The 17,155-nt window shown below is 46.8% G+C and overlaps 1 long non-coding RNA gene across 2 annotated transcripts in view; it reads right to left on the bottom strand.

Annotated features, from left to right (window-relative positions):
• LOC110349269 (uncharacterized) overlaps positions 1-16,799 on the bottom strand; it is a 35,953-nt gene extending 19,154 nt beyond the window's left edge. For both annotated transcript variants that reach the window (XR_002395103.2, XR_015442164.1), the window contains exons 1-2: positions 16,672-16,799; positions 2,548-2,757 (exon numbers count right to left, since the gene is read on the bottom strand). This is a non-coding gene — a long non-coding RNA (uncharacterized LOC110349269). The remainder of the gene's footprint in view (positions 1-2,547; positions 2,758-16,671) is intronic.
• Between the last annotated feature and the right edge of the window lie 356 nt (positions 16,800-17,155).

Here is a 17,155-nt window from a genome sequence, read left to right as displayed (position 1 = left end):
TCATGGCGAGCTACTTTTTTAATCATAGTTGGTATTCTGTAAGACTTGCTTGCCTATATGTTGAAATCTTTCCTCATACCTAGAAAGTTTTCTATTAGAATTTCTTTTCTGTGAACAGATCTTTTACTCTATGTATGCTGTCTTCTAGTTTCTAACTCCACTTATGATAAAATTGGTCTCGGTACCATCTAGTAGCTGTTGGATGGCTCTTTCTTGTCCTCTTCTCATTTTTAAAGCTTCCCTGAGCAATCTGTCTCAATTTACCATTTTGTCCTTTATTTCAGAAACTGTGTCTTTACATTGGTCATTCCTGTAAATTATGAATTCTACACAATTTTTTATTCTGGTATTTCTGTTTGACATCTTTTTTGTGGAGAATATCTTTGATAAATCTGTCATTCATCTTTTAAACAATATTAGTCAGCTCTTCCAATGTTTTATTTGTTTCTTCTATATCCACACTGGTCAGTCTGCATGACAGTTCCATGAACCTTTGGCTCATGTCCTCTTAGAATGCACCAAGTTTCTTTACCTCATTAGAGGTAAATATCAATTTATAAAGCTCCACCACCCACCACTACTTGCTTTTCTCCCCACCAGTGCCCCCCGTTTCTGTCTTGGGAATGTTGGGAGACTTTGAGCCCCTGGTACCTTTTTTTCCTCTGTGTGTGTGTGTGTGTGTGTGTGTGTGTGTGTGTGTGTGTGTGTGAGTGACTGGTGCTGGGGCTTGCAGCCAAATAGTGTGAGGAGAGACTAGAGTTGATATGAAGATCTTTTTAGGTATATTCTGCCTTATAGTGCGGTGTTCCTGGCTTTATTTGTCCAGAGACAGCGTTCGCTCTTACAGCTATTTAATTTAAATGCTTTGGACCCCGTCACTGTGTCGTGAGGAGAGAATTACCACTGGTCATAATAGCATCAACAGATCTCATCATGTGTCACTTACACGTGTTAAACCTTACAATTACACTTTCATCCTTTATCACTACCATTTACAACCTATACTATATTATTTTTAGTAGTTAGTCTCTGATGTAGACAAAGAAGGGAAGGGAAGAGATGCAGGATGATAGGTCAGCAGGAGGAGAGGTTTATAGGAAAAATAACAAGTAAAAACCATTAGATGGGGGGTCAGACTCTGCTGGAGTCTTTACTCTGTTGGAGTCTTTAACAAGTTCATTTTGAGGGTTTTAAGAACATATGTGGAGGCAGAAATGGGATACCGAAGGAGGGAGGTGTAAATAGAGACTAAGGAAAACTTCAAGGTTGTCAGAACCTGTTGATGTATTTGTGCACCAGTAAAGTTGAGAAGAAACGGAGGAAAACAAGAGACTAAGTAGAATAAAAGCAAAAAGAATAGAGAGGACAGAAGGTTAATACAAGAGATGATAGAAAAGACTCTGAAAGAGAAAACTATATTTTAAAAAACCTTGAAAAGAAGAATTTTAAAAGTTGGAGATTCACATAAAAATAAGAATATATAGCAACTGCAATTGAGGAAAAGGAATAGGGAGTAGATAAGTAACCTTCATAAATGCAAAAAGAAAGAAAAGTAACACACACAGAAAATCTGGCTGGATCCCAGGTCAAACACACCAACAAGAGAATGTATATGCAATTCCCATGTGAGCACTATGCAATAAAGCCTGAGTGTCCACATAGTTTCTTCTTGCCTTCGTTGCAGTATGTTTGCAGGAAACCACACCAATTCCCTTCTCTCTGTGGGAAGGGTGTCACTTTCTTTGAGCCAGCCTCCCGAATGCAGGCTGCCCTTTGGGCATGGCTGATTGCCATCTTCTGTCTCTGTCCTGCAAAGTGAACACCTCAAGTAACTTGTGAGGAGGATGTGAAATACCTTTCCTGGCAGTAAGCACCAATGCCCTATGCTTCCTGCTTTCGTTTGTACTGGGCACACTTGTGATTTGTCACCAGTAGTTTTCTGCTTCAGTCTGATCTGTCTTTTCCTTTGCACTCAAATCCGGAACTGACTTTCTCTCCAGAATTGCCCTTTCCAGCGAGCAAGCAGAACCTGAGATGGTCCTCAGGCATGCTTTATGGACTCTTTCCCCTCATGGTCATTGTTCAGGATTTCTTGCTCAGATTTTTCCAGTCTTTGTGGAAATTACAGGAAAAAGCTCACTATGGACCTACTGATCAGTCTCACTGACTCTCATCTCCAGGGATGTGATCAGCAGTGGATCCCTACTACCAGACTCAGGAGGTGCCCTTCGCCATGTTTATCCTCTTGCTGCCTGGGGTAGGGAGGGTTTCCCCTGCCACAGGGATGCAGCACCCCCCCAGTGCTGGTGGGTGATGGTGACAAGGGCCAAAGTATACAGCTGGTCCCGGGAATTGAACCTGTGCACCACTAGATCAGTCCCAAGCTATCTGGGATGCTCTTATGATGGTTGCTCCCCAGAGGAGCAGGGGCAGGGGTGGCGTGCACCAGCCATGCTGGCATTGCATCCTGTATCAGTCAGTGTTTACTAGAGAAACAGATAAAACACAAGCTATACAAATATAAAAGGATTTACAAGACTGGCTTACAATAGCTGCCCAGAGTCAGGTGTGAAGAGTCCAGGGGGTCCATCTGCACACTGAGACTGAAGGATCCAGTCGAAGGTCTGGAGCTGACTGCAGTGTCCCAGGGGAGTTCACATCAGGAGGCCGATGGGTCGGCAATGAAGGCTGCAGAGTCTACACCAGAAGCTGAAGACTCTGCCCCGGAAGCCAAGGTGAGGTCAATGTGGAGCTCCTCTGAAGAAACAGAAGAACAGAAGCAGGTCGGTCCTCCCTCACTTCCCCTTCACACCATCCAGTGACAAAGCTGCCCTAGGGTGGCTCTTTCGCACCCTAGAGTGTGGAACTGCTGAGCCAATTTAGTTGCACTTCTCTTACTCAAGATGACACAACCCATCAACCATCACACGTCCCCTTTTCAATGATCCAGAAACTTGGTGTGGTCACCTTTCAGGTTAATTTGGTGTTTCAGGGTATAGTGCTGCCACTGCAGCATACTGGTATTTCAGTGAATCGTCTCCCAGTGTCTTTGAGCTGACTCCTCCTCTAATCAGCCTCCGTGGATCCTCTTTTTCATTTCTGAATCCGGAACACAGCATGAATACACACTGACGTGCAGCATGCCGAGATCAAGTGTGCCCTGAGCACACGGATGGATTTTCATCTATGCCTTGCCTACGTAACCCCGCCTAGATCCAGAAGAGTGAAAACCAAAGGTATCCGCTGTTTTGATTTTTATCTCCACAGACGCTTGCTATTTATATAGAACCCTTATATAGACTCACTCAGCCTGTGCTTTGTTGCATCTGGATGTTACTGTGCAGCCTAAGACTGGTGAGTATGACATGAAACTGTCCAATGGTACTCTACTCATTTCCACGTGCAGCATTACATGATGTGACAATTTCCATCCCTCTTTCCCTCCCTTCCTGCCTGCGTGTGCATGCATGCATGTGGGTGGTGCTGGGGATCGAACCCATGCCCTCTACACCGAACTATGTTCCCAGCCTCTTGATTTTTTTTGAGACAGCATCTCCCTAAGTTGCTAAACTTCGCATGAGCTTGGAATCCTCCATCCCCAGCCCCCGTGCTGGGATTACAGGCATGTGCCCACACACCCAACTCAAGAATGAAGTTTCTATAAGCATTTTTATATTTTTCTCAGACATACACAGTATGTTGATTTCCCTGAGAACTGATGCCCTTGCTGTAGGACACTGTTGCTGGTTCTAGGGTAGAAATATTTTATCAGGTTCTGCCAAAGCTCAAAATGGTAGTACAAACTGACACTGTTTTCTATTTATCCAGGAAAGCACTTGGATTGTTTCTCATGTTATTTATCAAGGTGTGTTGACAGTGACATCTTATGCTGATTTTAATTTGCATATCCTTGGTGATTAGTGATGCTGGGCTCATTTTTATATATCTTGGGCCCTTCTGATAACCTTTTTAAAATACAGAGTCCACTTAAGTGGACTCTTAAACATTTTTAGCATGATGTGTACCTTTCACTGATTTGTAGGAGTCCTCATGTATCCTGGGTAACAGTCTTTTGTTGAGTATCTGCACTGCAAATAACTCCTTCCCCTCAGTGGGTCATTTCCCTCACTTTTTCAGTGATATCTGTTGATAAATGTTAAGTCCTTAGCTTTTTTCATAGATACCAACTTCTCAAAGGGTAATTATTTGAAAAGACTCTCCTGTTGAATCATAGTATTCCCTTCAGTTATTTGTATTCTTTCCCTCAATTATGTTTTTTAGTTTTCAGTGTAGAAGTTATATGTAACTTCTCATGTTAATTCCTGGATAGTTAATATTCTTTAACACTATGATCAAAAGACAACAAACTAAGACCTATAGGCTAAACTGAGCCAGAGGCCTGTGTGGCTAGTGAGTTAAGGGTTACTTTTACATTTTTAAGTTTGTTAAGCAAAACAGAAAATGAAGACTATGTAGCACACACTATATGTGACCTGCAAAGTATAAACCATTTATTCTAGACCTTTACAAAAATAAAAGGTTACAGCTTTCTGATATTTCACAAAAACTGTATTTTCCAAATGTTACTTGAATATATAACAATTGTTTTTTATATAAACTATGAACTGTGACTTTATTAAATTCACTTATTAATGTTGGTAATTTGCATATTATGTTGGATTTTCTACAAACACAAAGTTGTTGAATAAAAACAGTATTTCTCTTTCCAGTTTTTACAACTTTTTTCTTGCCTTATTAGATTTGCTCTGTCTGTAGGACTTGGTCGGACAGCAGTGGTGAGAGCCAACTTTTCGATGATTGATTCTCAGTGTTAGGAAGTATCCCACATGTCACCCTTGAGCTCAATGTCACCTACAGATTGTTTTTTAATCCTTATCAAAATAAGATAGTGCAAGCTTTTCTTATGGGTAGACAATGAATTCATCAGGTGCTTGCTTTGTATACAACTAATAACTACATATATTTTTCTCCTTTATTAATATGATGAAACACGCTGGCCAGTTTTTCAAATACGTAGTAAACATATGTTCTTGCAATGTTGGCCAAGATGCAGTACCCATTTTGTATATCACTGATTATGAATACTAGTATTTTATTCAGGGTATTTGTTCCTTGTTTATAAAAGTGCTGGTCTATAATGTTCTTTGTCTATAATGTCCCTATTTTTATTTCAGGTTTTTGCTAGCCTCATAAAATGCAAACTACTTCTATTTTCTCAATTTTTGGAGGCCAGTGTTTTTGGTGGACATGTTCTTCATTATGTATTCAGTACTCTAAACAGACAGAGGATTTATCAGAAGTTGCCTGTAAGCATGTGCCAGTTTTGATATGTATTTTATGGCTTTATCAATTTCAGTGAATGTAAATTTCAAACATATTGATCTAAAGTTTTTTTTAAACCTTTTATACCTTTATCTAATATTTTTAGCATCTGTAATGTTGTCATGATATTGAAAATATACCTCTCATAGCTTATAGTTGTATCTTATATTTTTATTCAGCATGACAGTCTTTGCAATGTAAATGGACCCATTTAGCATAATCATATATATATTTAAACTAAATCGATGGTCTAGATATTTGGTTTTAGTTTGTTATTTACTCGTTAATTCACTCTTTAATTCTTTGTCTGCCAGTTAGGCTTGTGTCTAGATGCCCACCCCCCAAGGCCTCATGTGGTCATAGGTGGGCCTTTTCAGAGGTGAGTGATGGTATAATTAGGGGTGTGTGATTACTTAGTCCACTGATTGGTTTGGCACGGGCCTGGGTGTGTATAATGGGAAGGCCCACCCTAGGTGTGACTGCTACCCACCCTGAGAGTGTGTAGCTTGGATAGAATATAAGGGACAGAAAGAGGGCTGCTACCATAACTTGCTACTGCTTCACGACTTCACTGCTTTGCTGCCTTCTGCATGCCATGAACTGCTTCTCCTGTTATACCCCTCTCTCATGCCATGCTGCCTTGGAGCCAGTGGATTTTGGACTGGAACCTCTACAAACACTGTGCCAAAATAAACCTTTCTCCTTTAACTTTAGGTCAAGTATTTTGTCTCAGCAACAAGAAGAGTGAAGCTAAGATACTGCCCTATTTTTACTGATTTTATATATTTAACACTTTAGTTGGTTTTGAACATTGTTTACTACAGTTTACTTTAAATGACTACGATTACTAATATTTTCTGAGCTTTATCTTAGGATGATGTAAGTCCTCTACCACCTCCTGTTTTTGTGCTACACAGGTTGGGAATTTGTCTTGGCTTTGTACACTGATGTCACTGTGTTTATTCTCATACTTGCTCAGCACATGTAACAATGCTATGCAGTGTCCTTGCTGCACAGCTGGAGAATTTCCTGTCAGAAGTGTCCCGCTTCCTTCCCTCCACTCTTTAATATATACTGTCTTCTGTCTTTCAGAACTTCTGTTCACATGTCAAATTAAGTCTAATTTTTGCTTCTTTGTAGACAATACTTCTGTTTTCTTTAGCATCCTTCAGGATACACTGCCTTTTTAGGAATCTGACTGTGATGCATGTAGGGGTGTGTTTGCATTTGTTGGATTGTGTTTTGTTTGCTGCTGAGTTCACTAAGCTTCTAGAATCAGTGGGTTATATCTTGTTATATTAGTTTGGGAAACTGTTTACTCATCTCTTCAAATATTCCTTCTGCTCATTCTTTCCTCTTCTGGACACCAACTGTACTTTTGTGAGATTACTGGACTATGGTCCGTATATGTATTCTGGATTTCATTTTCTCCTCTTCCTCTCCCTCTTCCTCCTCACTCCTCCATCCCTTTCAGTCTGGACTCTCTCCACAGACCTGCCTTTGACTTTTCTAAAAAATTTCTTTTACATTCAATCTTCTGTAGGTGCTGATTGGAAGAAAAAAAACCACTGTCTTGCTCCTGAATTTGGGTGAGCATTCTAGCATAAAATGAAGTGTTTTCCAGACACAGAAAGAGGTCTGTGTGTCGGGCAGCAAAACTTCCAACACATCTGCACCACACACTTAAAATGATCTGTTCTCCTAGAGCCTATTTACCATGTCCTTAAGTTTTGACTTAGATTTGTTCTAGTTTTTTCACCTTGATTCATGTCCTTAATTTCTATAAATATCTTTCTCAAAACGCTGCCAAATCATTCACTTACTATTTCTGTAATTATGGAGTCCTCCCTTTGAACATTTGTACTTATTATCAGAGTTCATCTGGGAGTAGCTGATGTCTTCTTTTGAGATTGTGGTGAATTAACTATTCTGACTCTCTTGTGTACGCTATTCATTTACTTTTTGGCTTATGTTAACGTCTTTCTCTCATTTCCTTCATCTTTAAGTTCGGTTCCTTTTTTTGTTTCTTTTGCTCATTTTTATGATACTGGCTCTTGGCCAAGAAGAGGGTAAAGAGACAAGGGAATTTATGCGCAAGAACATTCAGCTTCTAACGGGATGTAAGGTTTCAACAGATCTTGCCAAATCTGACAATTATTTGATCTGCAGAACATCATTCCCTTCAACTTCCAGAGGTTCCCTGCAGGGTCTGGGAGTCATGCGCCCTCCACACTGTCCTCTTCCAGCCTCACAGCACCTTCGTGAGGAGCCTGGCTGCAGGACAGCCCTGTGCAGAGCTCCTGTCTCTGTGGCTTGCTCTCTCGTGGTATCACTTGGTGATGAACTGGCTCTGTTCTTCTTTGGTCCACTGACAACCCTAGATCTCACTGCAATCAAGAAGCAGCTTCGGCTCTGTCAGATCTGTGTAATTTTGGGGCATGTAACACCTTCTTAGAGATTTGACATATTTTCTTCCTGGCCTATAGGTCACTGTAGAAATAGCTCTATTTTATCGAGGATGACATTTCTCTTGCTAAATTTTCCCCCTTGTTTTGCTTCTTATGAATTCTGATGGAGGAAGAAGTATTATTCAAGAAGCTGACACTTTCATTTTTGCTTCCACGCTCGAAGACACTGCTTTCAACACCTCTCTTACCCTTCAACAGGAAGTAGTCATGCACAGTTCACAGACACCCACTGCTCTCTGAGAGATGCGAAACTATAAATGTGATCATCACACCTTCACGGCGGAAATGTTAATACAGGGCTGCCACAGAAAAGATACGTGGCAAGAGGCTCTTATGGGCCGCACTGCTCTCCCTCCTCACACATCAAGCAGCCCTCACTCTGAGCTCCATGAAGCTATGTCTGCTGAACACAGCTCTCCAAGCCTGTCCCCTTTCCCGACCGCTGTCCCGCCTGGTTTCGTCTATGTTATCCTTGTCTCTGTAGTTGACCATAACCGGCTTGCCTTTATGTGAGCCGACAGCCTCACAGCAATATAACCATAATACTCAGCACCACCAGCACCCCCCACACACACTGCCCGCGGCCAAGATGGAGGCCTGGAGAGGCCAGCGTGGAAGCGTTCCATGTCCTGGATGCTGCTGGAGGAACAGGAGGTTTTCCTGTCAGCTGCCTCTTGTATGTCATTTTCTTGTCTAGCCTTCAACTTTTGCATTTGTTTCTTAGATGTCACTACTTGCTCCACCCTCAGAGGAGCTCAATCCCTATGAAATATACTCTGTGTGACTCCCATAAGCTGGAGAGGTCTGAGGAGCTTTCTGAAGTCCTGGCACAGGGAAGGAAAACCCCCAGGGCTGGGGACAAGTGGCCGCTGGCACCAGCACTGGGATTATTACTTCGGCCACTGTTCAGAATACAAGGAAACCTGAAATCAAACCTCGGAGTGTATGTTTACTTAGCCCTTTAAAAGAAAACTTAATTTTTACTCAATTGCCTCTTTCTAATGATTTTCTAAGAAAATAAAATATAGACCCCCACGAATAAAAGGGAACCCACTATTTCAGCACCCTGAAGTCTATGTGCTCAACAGTAATTGAATCTCCGTCAGCTGTGATTCTTGACAATTACTCAGCATCATCCAGGTGAATGAGAACGCAGAGCTGGCGTGGCCACGCTGCCCAATCACTCTCTCTAATACATGTGTGCCGCGCACGGGCTCTTCTCAAGGTGTTCTCACCATCGTCACTTGGGCCCGGCTGACCTGGGCTCTGCATGCCTGACTCAGGGCTCCCTGGAGGTGGGAACTGGTAACGCCCCCCGTTCAGTTTACATTCATCGGGAATGTTGACTAGGGCTCACTGACTTTACACACTCAGGAGAAACGGACATCGTTAGGTGTTAAGCTGTCCTGACGAGGAGCACAGAGTCCCATCCATTTCTATGCTCTGTGTTAGAACTTAACTGCTTACCCGTAAGGTGTTGTGTGATTCTGGTACAACTAATCCACCAGATATTTTGGAGTCTTTGCAGTATTAGGAATCTCCTGTATTTTCTGGACACCCACGGCTGGTTCAAAGAGGTGCTGTTGATCTCTGTATCTCACTACCTTTCTGGTCTCTAACTGGTTCTAATAGTTTGTCTAATAATTGCATTTGGTTTCTGAGGTGATTAAATCATGTGCAAACAAAGGCCGTCCTAACCTTTCTCTGGTCTCACCAACAGCAGAGCTGAGACAGTCGTGGGCACCTGCAACACTGCCCCAGGCATCCCCCAGATGAGGTCACTTCCCTTTCCTCATGCTGGCCCATCTGAGCAGGCCTGTGGGTCCCACGCTGTTACCTCCCACGGGGATGCAGGAGGCAGGGCAGTGTGGCTGCACACAGGGACAAGTCCAGCCCTCAGCACCTCTCTGGCTGTACCCTCTCTGCCTCTCCCCTGGGCTGTGGATCCCTTAGTCATCCTGTCACCAGGGTCCTCGGGCCAGTGAGTTCCCTCTCTTTTGTCATGCTGTAGAATACAATGTCTCCCCATCACAAACCAACCCAACAGTGAGTCTCTTGGGCCGGGACCTTTGACCTCAGCACAGCACAGGCCTGTGACCTGGGAGCTCAAGGTCCTGAACGCAGACTAAAGAAGTTTGGTGCATTTCCCTCCCTGGCTGACACAGCCCCGAGAAACCTGCAGGCCCACCGTGGATTGGGGGTGGGGACTCTCACTGGCACACTGCAGACTCGGAAAAAGGCAGGCAACCCCAGAGCGGGCAGGGTGCTCAGATTCACATGGAGTCACCTCTGATCCTCCGCATCCTAGCCTCTTCCTGTGTCAGCCTCTGATTCTCACGGGTGAGCAATACCTTCTGGCAACAGTGACAATCAGACCCCCTACTTACATACATGGCCCCTGAAAACCACTGAGAAGGGAGAAGGGGTAGGGAAGAAAACACAGTGGTGCAGACACTCTGCCAGGCAGGACTCCAAGTCCAAGCAGACATTTCTCCTCCTGTGCCAACTGTGCACCTGAGCTTTGGTGGAACCTGACACATGCAGTGGGCCCCTTGCAACTCCACTCACCTCCACCAAAACGGGGCTCTTGCTTTACTCCCTGAAATATCCAGGGAGGTATGTTCGCTAGCTTTCCTTCACTATAACAAAACACTTGAAAAACTCCATGGAGGAAAGATTTACAGTGACTCACAGTTCCAGAGGCTTTCATGCATGGTCACTGGGTCCTGCCGCTTCGGGCCTGCGGTGTACAGTACATCACGGCAGGAGTGCAGGGTGGAAGAAAACTGCTCAGCTCATGAAGGATGGGAAGCAAGACAGGAAGGGGCAGGTCCCAATCTCCCCTTCAGGGACATGCCTCCCACGACTTAACTTCCTCCCACTGGGACCCTCCTACAGCTTCCGCCTCGCCCATAGGCACTGGGGCCGCTGACTAGGCCTTTAACACACAGGAGACATTTAAAATCCAAAGCAGAACAGAAGGCCGCCATATGTATGAAACACCCCTTTTCCCTTCAAGACCCAATTAGGCACCCGTAGGGAACCACTGCGTTTCTCCTTCTGGCCTGGGCAAGAGAGCTCATTCCCATGGGTGGCATGGCTCAGGACGTCCTTGCGTTCACTTCTTGTGATGTGGAAGTCTGTACTGCACACTCTCGTTGTGTTGTGCACGCAAATCAAGACTGTGCATCCGACTCACAGGCTCTGAGTACGCACACCTCGGAACTGACTTCTGAGAAGGGCACCACCCCCGAGGCCTTCTACCTCCACACAGTCATGAAACACACTAGCTGGGGAAGGAAGGAGAGGAGGACGTCACAGGGCAGTCATGCTGGGGTCAGCCTCAGCTTCCTCCGGACTCCCACACGAGCCTCCCTAGACACAGCCGTCCGGGCCCTCATGGCTTGCTTTCCTCTTTTCCCCTTAACAATGCTGTGGTGTATTCTTGTCACTCAGACTCCCACATACCAGGATTCTGCAATCAAAAACCCCAGCATCTGCAATGGAGAATGGGATAAGACCTTCATTTCTTCCACTTTGAATCAGGTTGCTTTTCTGCAAGAGTACCCAAACTGACGCTGCCGACATCTCTGGGTGTTTCCAGCCTGCAACCGTGTGCCCTGCAGAGACGCCAAGGACCCCCTGAGCCTGGTTTGCTCACCGCAGCTGTCCAGCTGTGTCTATCACGTTCTGCTGGTAACAGCGGGGGCTCTGTCCCTCCTCAGCCAGCCGAAGGGGTCCGGGTTCTCTGGGAAGACCACTTCCAGCCCAAGGAATCCCGGGGGCGTGCTCTCTCCACCTCCCCGCTTAATGCAGGTGGGCTGCTGCTGTTCACTGTACGAGGAGCCCCTGGAGAACGGGCCAGGGGGAGCCACGTGGGCAGGAACATGGGAGACGTTTTGGAGAGCTGTGGGGTCCTTATTGTTTTCTGCCTTCCACCTGCCTCTGACTCCACAGCCAAACAATTCATTTTACAGGCTGAACAAAACTCTGCAAATTGGCGTCTTAGGCTCAGTCATCCTCCGGCTGTCTGGGCTGAGACACTGTAAAGAATTGCCTTGTAGGCTTTGACTGGGAAGAGCAGGCTCTGATCTGTTCCTGCAACTCACGATATTTGAACTCTGTCTCCCTGGGCCCTGCAGAAAAGCCTTTTGCTCCCGTAGCTCTTGAAATCGAAAGCAGCGCTTGTTATGAATTTTTAACACTGCGTGCTCGCTCTCCCCCAGAGCCTCAGGCGGCTCACTCCCAGTGCGGCCCCTCAAGTTGGAGGCTCAAAGCAGCTCTGCCTCTTTCTGTAAAGGCGGGGGCAATGCGAGACGCCCCTGAGACTGCCCTGTGCACTCTGTGTTCCACAAGTCCAAGTGCAGCCACCACAGAAGGCCTGGCCGGACCCCCTGGGAACGCATTCTTTCTGGCCATCTTGTTAAAACATCTGACATTTTGGACAACTGTCCATTTTGTGCATAAGCTGTAACGTGGCTGCCCATGAGGATCTTTCACACAAGCAGAGCACCGGTGCCCTGGCCTGCCCGAGCCCACACCCATACAGGAGCCCAGTAGTAGGCAGAGAAGGCCGTGGAGCATTTGGAGGCCAGGGATGGTTCCTGTCACCGTGGGCTGATCACCTCAGTCCTCCCCCTGCCATGGAACCTGCTGAAGGGAGGATCCACAGAGGCTGTGGTTCACAGCAGAGCTGCTCAGTGGCTGCCTGCGTCTCTCATGTGGCTCACTGGCCCTTCTCAGCGCACGAAAGGATGCTGCCTGTCTGGTGTCAAGTGGTGCAGAATGGTGCCAGGATCTGAGCCCTGCCCCAGCCTCCAGCCCTGAGGATGGCTTTCTGCTGATAGGATCACCACAGCTCAATCACTGTCATGGCTATGCTGTCGGTCCCCCACGCGTCGCTCCCTCCTCTCTGCATTGAGACACAGAGCAGGTGGAAGCAGCAGGAGGCTGGACATCTGTGACCGGGCCTGTGGGTCTGTCTGCAGGTCTCTGGGCTTTGTATGACCACCTTCTGATCCGGTCCTCCTCCTCCTGTCTGCTTCTCTATCTCCTCTAATTCTCCACATTTTCTCATGATGGTGGTCACCATGGTGCCCTCCTCTACATGTGGCTGCTGGTATTAAGTGAGGCTGTCCGTGCACAACTCCAGTGCCCACATCAGCTTGGTGTGAGCGCTCACCAATGTCAGCTCTGATATGACATCAGCCCCACGCTCACATCAGGCCAGGACTCCAGGGAAAGCTGTGCCCCTCACGGCTGTGATGTACTTCACAGCAGAGTTGTGTGCAGTGTGTGCCTTTTCACTATACCTGAGGCCAAGTGACATTAGGAGAGGGGAAGGCTACGGGCCTCCTGCAGCAAACAGTGCCAAGACAGACAGGGACCAAAGGGACCCTCCGCTGTGCTGTCTGGACCTAACTGCATGTTGTTTGTGGACAGACAACTGGGGCCACAGCTGAGATTCCTCCCCAGCCACCAGGACCCCAGTGTCTCAGCATCGCCTGGGTGCCCAGAGGTTACTGGAGCCAAGGGCACTGTTGGGTGAAAACTCGTCGGTTGGCCTTACAGCACCGCTCGTACTGTGAGTGCTGCTCACACCGGTTCCCCTTCACAGACACTGGTGCCACCTCCTCTGCAATAAAGAAGTGGCACCACCAAATGTCCCCAGCTGTGGCTCTTACGGCTTCTTAGTTCCCACATCCTTCTCATCACTTGGTCTCACAAAGCCCTTTTTCCCTAAAATGGTTCACCCTGAATTGATGGCAGTTGTACTGAACAACCGGCCACTGTGCAGGCAGAAAGGCCCTGTGACCTCTGCCCGCCTCCGCTGGATGGATCTATCCAGGACAACCGGCCCTTTGCAGCATGGATTCCTGAGCAGGCGGCGCTACCCAGGCACACAGGACCTGGGCACTTTCTCCTGCCACCAGGCTCTCTCTGTAGCGACTCTGCTTCTGTGACTCTGGCTGTGTCCAGTTGGGCTGGACCTCCCCAGCCCTGCCTCTCACAGGGCAGCGTTTCATCCTCTCCTGAGCTGAGTTTCTCTCCTCTCCCCTTTCTGCTGCCAGCTGAGCAGTGACATCAGCTGGGTCCCACTCCTAGCAGACTGATGGCTCTTCCTGCACTGAATGTTTCAGATTAAGCAAAAGCTATGTTCTGGGTGGGTGACGTGCAGGAGACCAAGGACACAAAGGGCCTGAGAGGTGCTGGTTGTTTGAGAACCATGCTCCCTCACCAGGTGCTCATCTCCACCTGACCCCTTCCCCACCAGGGCCAGCCAAGGGATGGCCACACAGGCTCTCAGGGTCTAAGCTTGCGCTGACCCTTCACATCCCTGGGGCCCGCAATGCTGTGACACTAAGAACTAGGTGGTTCTTTCTGTGCTCAAGGGCTGGGAGATCAAATGGCCCCTGACCACCCTTCCCCTTCAACTCATGAGGAAGAAGCCCACCTCAGCTGCCTGCTGATGAACAGCTCCCTGTCCTCAGGTAGCTTCAATTAGGGCTGCGAACCAGACCAAGACTTGAGTGAGGACAGTGGCCCACAGTAGTACATTCGGGTCCAGTCCGCGTTTGGAGATTCCCAGCTCCTCCGTGAGGGACTGAACCCTAATGGGCCATCCTTCCTGGGAGGATAGAAGTGAGCAACAATCTCTGCCCTCCTGGACTCTAGGTGGCCTCTGCAGCCCTCGGGGACTGGCTGAGCCTGGAAGCCTCAACTCTGCACCAGGAATCACGGCAGCCACCAAAAGGTGATTGTGAGAGGAGAAAACGCATTCTAGGAGCCTGCCTCCGCAGAGAACCAACACCTCCACCCTGTCCATTGGGATCTGAGAGCCAAAGTACACAGCGTCAAATCCAGCTCTGCCTCTAGGCCGGACACTAGGACCTTCATCTTCTCAGCTGCAAACTGAGGATCAGTATGGCTTGTGCATTCCTGGGACCACTGGAGGACGAAGAGTTGGTGGGGAAGCACTCGGCTCTACCTACTGAGCAGGACACTGGCCCCTCTCCTGGTGCAGACACGATGGTCCACAGGGCAGGGTCCTCACCCCCACTCCTGGAGCTCCACTGCCCACCAGATCTCTGGGGAGTGTCCTAAGCGTGAAAGGTACAGGCTAGAGGAGGAAGGAATGCAGTGTGGAGGAGTATTAGAGACAGAGGCTCTGATCTGACTTCTCTGAGCAGCCCCGTGAAGGAAAGAAGGGAGGAGGTCACCAAGAAAGGGGATGGGGACCAACAAAGAGGCCATTTCTGCTCAACTTACCCGAGGTCCGAAGACTTCATTTATTCCACATGCAATCCCACAGCCCAGGGTGCCAGATACCACGTGAGTGAATGAGACGTCCTCAGGAAATACCTCCCAAAAGTGATTTCACTTCAAGTAAAAGGCCTGTCTGTCACTTCCTCTGAGGATCTGTTAACATCCCAGATAACACCCTAAATTTTTTGCACACCCTGTAATGCTATAAAGTCTCCCACTGACATGAGCAGAATGACTGAGTGGCCCCTCACAGAATGTCACTGAGGTTCCACCTCCACGTGAGCAGCACCAGGCTGCTGGTCTGAACATCTACCTACACCCCAGCACTCTTACTGATGCCTGCACTCTATGAAACATTAATTCATGATTTTCTTAATATCTTATTGATTTTCCCCCCCTCCAAAGGCCAGAGGTTAAAAAACTCCATAAAAACGTCCTGGCAATTTATTGCAGTCCCTTTAAAACATTACAGTAACCTTACAGCTATTTCTTTTCCCATTGTCTTTCTACTTAAGGTTGCAGCTCGAAATGACAAATTTACCTTTTCTATGAACTTCATGTGAACTTGTTTTAAAATATAAAATATAGAGAAATATCCAAACCCTGATGTTGAATGGTTACAGATTTGCACTCTGGACCAAACTGTGGGTCATACAAGAAATTAACCATTCACACTCAAAAGTGCTTGGCGTGGACAACAGTTTGAACCAAAGAATTATTTACAAGTTATTACATAGGGTTTTATATGCATATACATAATCTGTGCACATAATACTTATTAACTCATTAATCTTAACAATGTACTTTAAAAATGAGATAACAAACCATAGTTGGTGTTCCAATTGTAAAGCTGTTCTGTTTTCTAGGAAATGGAGTGAAACCAGCAGGCTGGAGACCTTCAGCTCACTGATTTTCTGCCGGTATCACCTATTTTGTTCTGCAGTCCACATTAAATGGGACAACCCCTCCCTCTTAGGAAGCTGTATGCTCAATTCACCTTCAACTAGAAAGGAGCTGATCAGAAAGTTGGGAGCAGAAAATCATGAGCCAGGAGATTAAAAATGGAAACCATTTTGTAATTTTAGGGAGAACATTTGTTACTGTGAAAGCAACAATGAACAGGTGAAGAACTGTCTTTTTAATTACATTATTTAGCTTGAATAGGTTCAGGCTTGAGAGTTTTAATTAACTCAACTGGGAAAGTAAATAACTCAACTGCAATTCCCCATCGTCCCAGCGCCCTCGCCGCCTCCTCCTGATAGAGCACAGATGACCCAGGAAGGAATGGGGGCCTGAGGGGAGGGGTCAGGATTCTCCTCCTTTTCGACTCTTCAGCTGAGCCCTTAACTAAACAAACCTCAGGCAACCCTGGAGACGCTGAGCCAGCACCCGTCCCCCTCTGGGTGCAGGAGACACCAGGCAGATTTCCTCCTCTGTCCTCGGTTTCCGTTTAGACTAACTTCAGGATCTGAGCTCAAGCTCTTCCCTCTCACTCAGAAAGCTAATGTTTTAAAATGATCCTCTGCTGAACAAAATGATCGAGCACACAATGTTTTCTTAGAGCAGCATCTGTCTTCACGCGTGTAAACAGTACCTGAGCACGCCTCACAAAGGCCGAGTCTTGTTCAACCTGGCAGAATCTCAGATGGAAGTACGCATGCTCTGATGCATGCGTGCAGTATGCGCATGCCCGACGTGGTCCTATGTTAACGCGCCGGCCTGATGTGGGCGTGTGCTGACTTGCGCATGCTCTGATCTGTGCATGCTGATGCGCATGCTTCACGTGGGCATGTGCTGAAGTGTGCATGGCTGCTCGTGGACCTTGCTGTAGTTCTGGGCGCTTTGTGATTTGGGCTCTTGCTGAGTCTAGTTCTGTTCAAAAACAAAAAAACCAAAAAATCCCCAAGAGGACTGATGGTATGGAGTGTTAAAACCCCTCTGGGGTTTTAGTAAGCAACCCAGGGTCCCATGTGGAAGCCACTATAACTTCAATCACACAATGCTGTGTGTTTGCACTGCGATGGAGAGAGCACTTCATTTTGAATTCAGTGGAATGAGTAACATTTGGCTTTTATGTG

Source organism: Heterocephalus glaber, unplaced genomic scaffold (genome assembly GCF_053883595.1).
Source record: "Heterocephalus glaber isolate CG9 unplaced genomic scaffold, H.glaber_assembly_v1.0 deba00001537, whole genome shotgun sequence".
NCBI classification, from domain to species: Eukaryota; Metazoa; Chordata; class Mammalia; order Rodentia; family Bathyergidae; genus Heterocephalus; species Heterocephalus glaber.
This window is presented reverse-complemented; position numbering and strand designations above follow the sequence as displayed.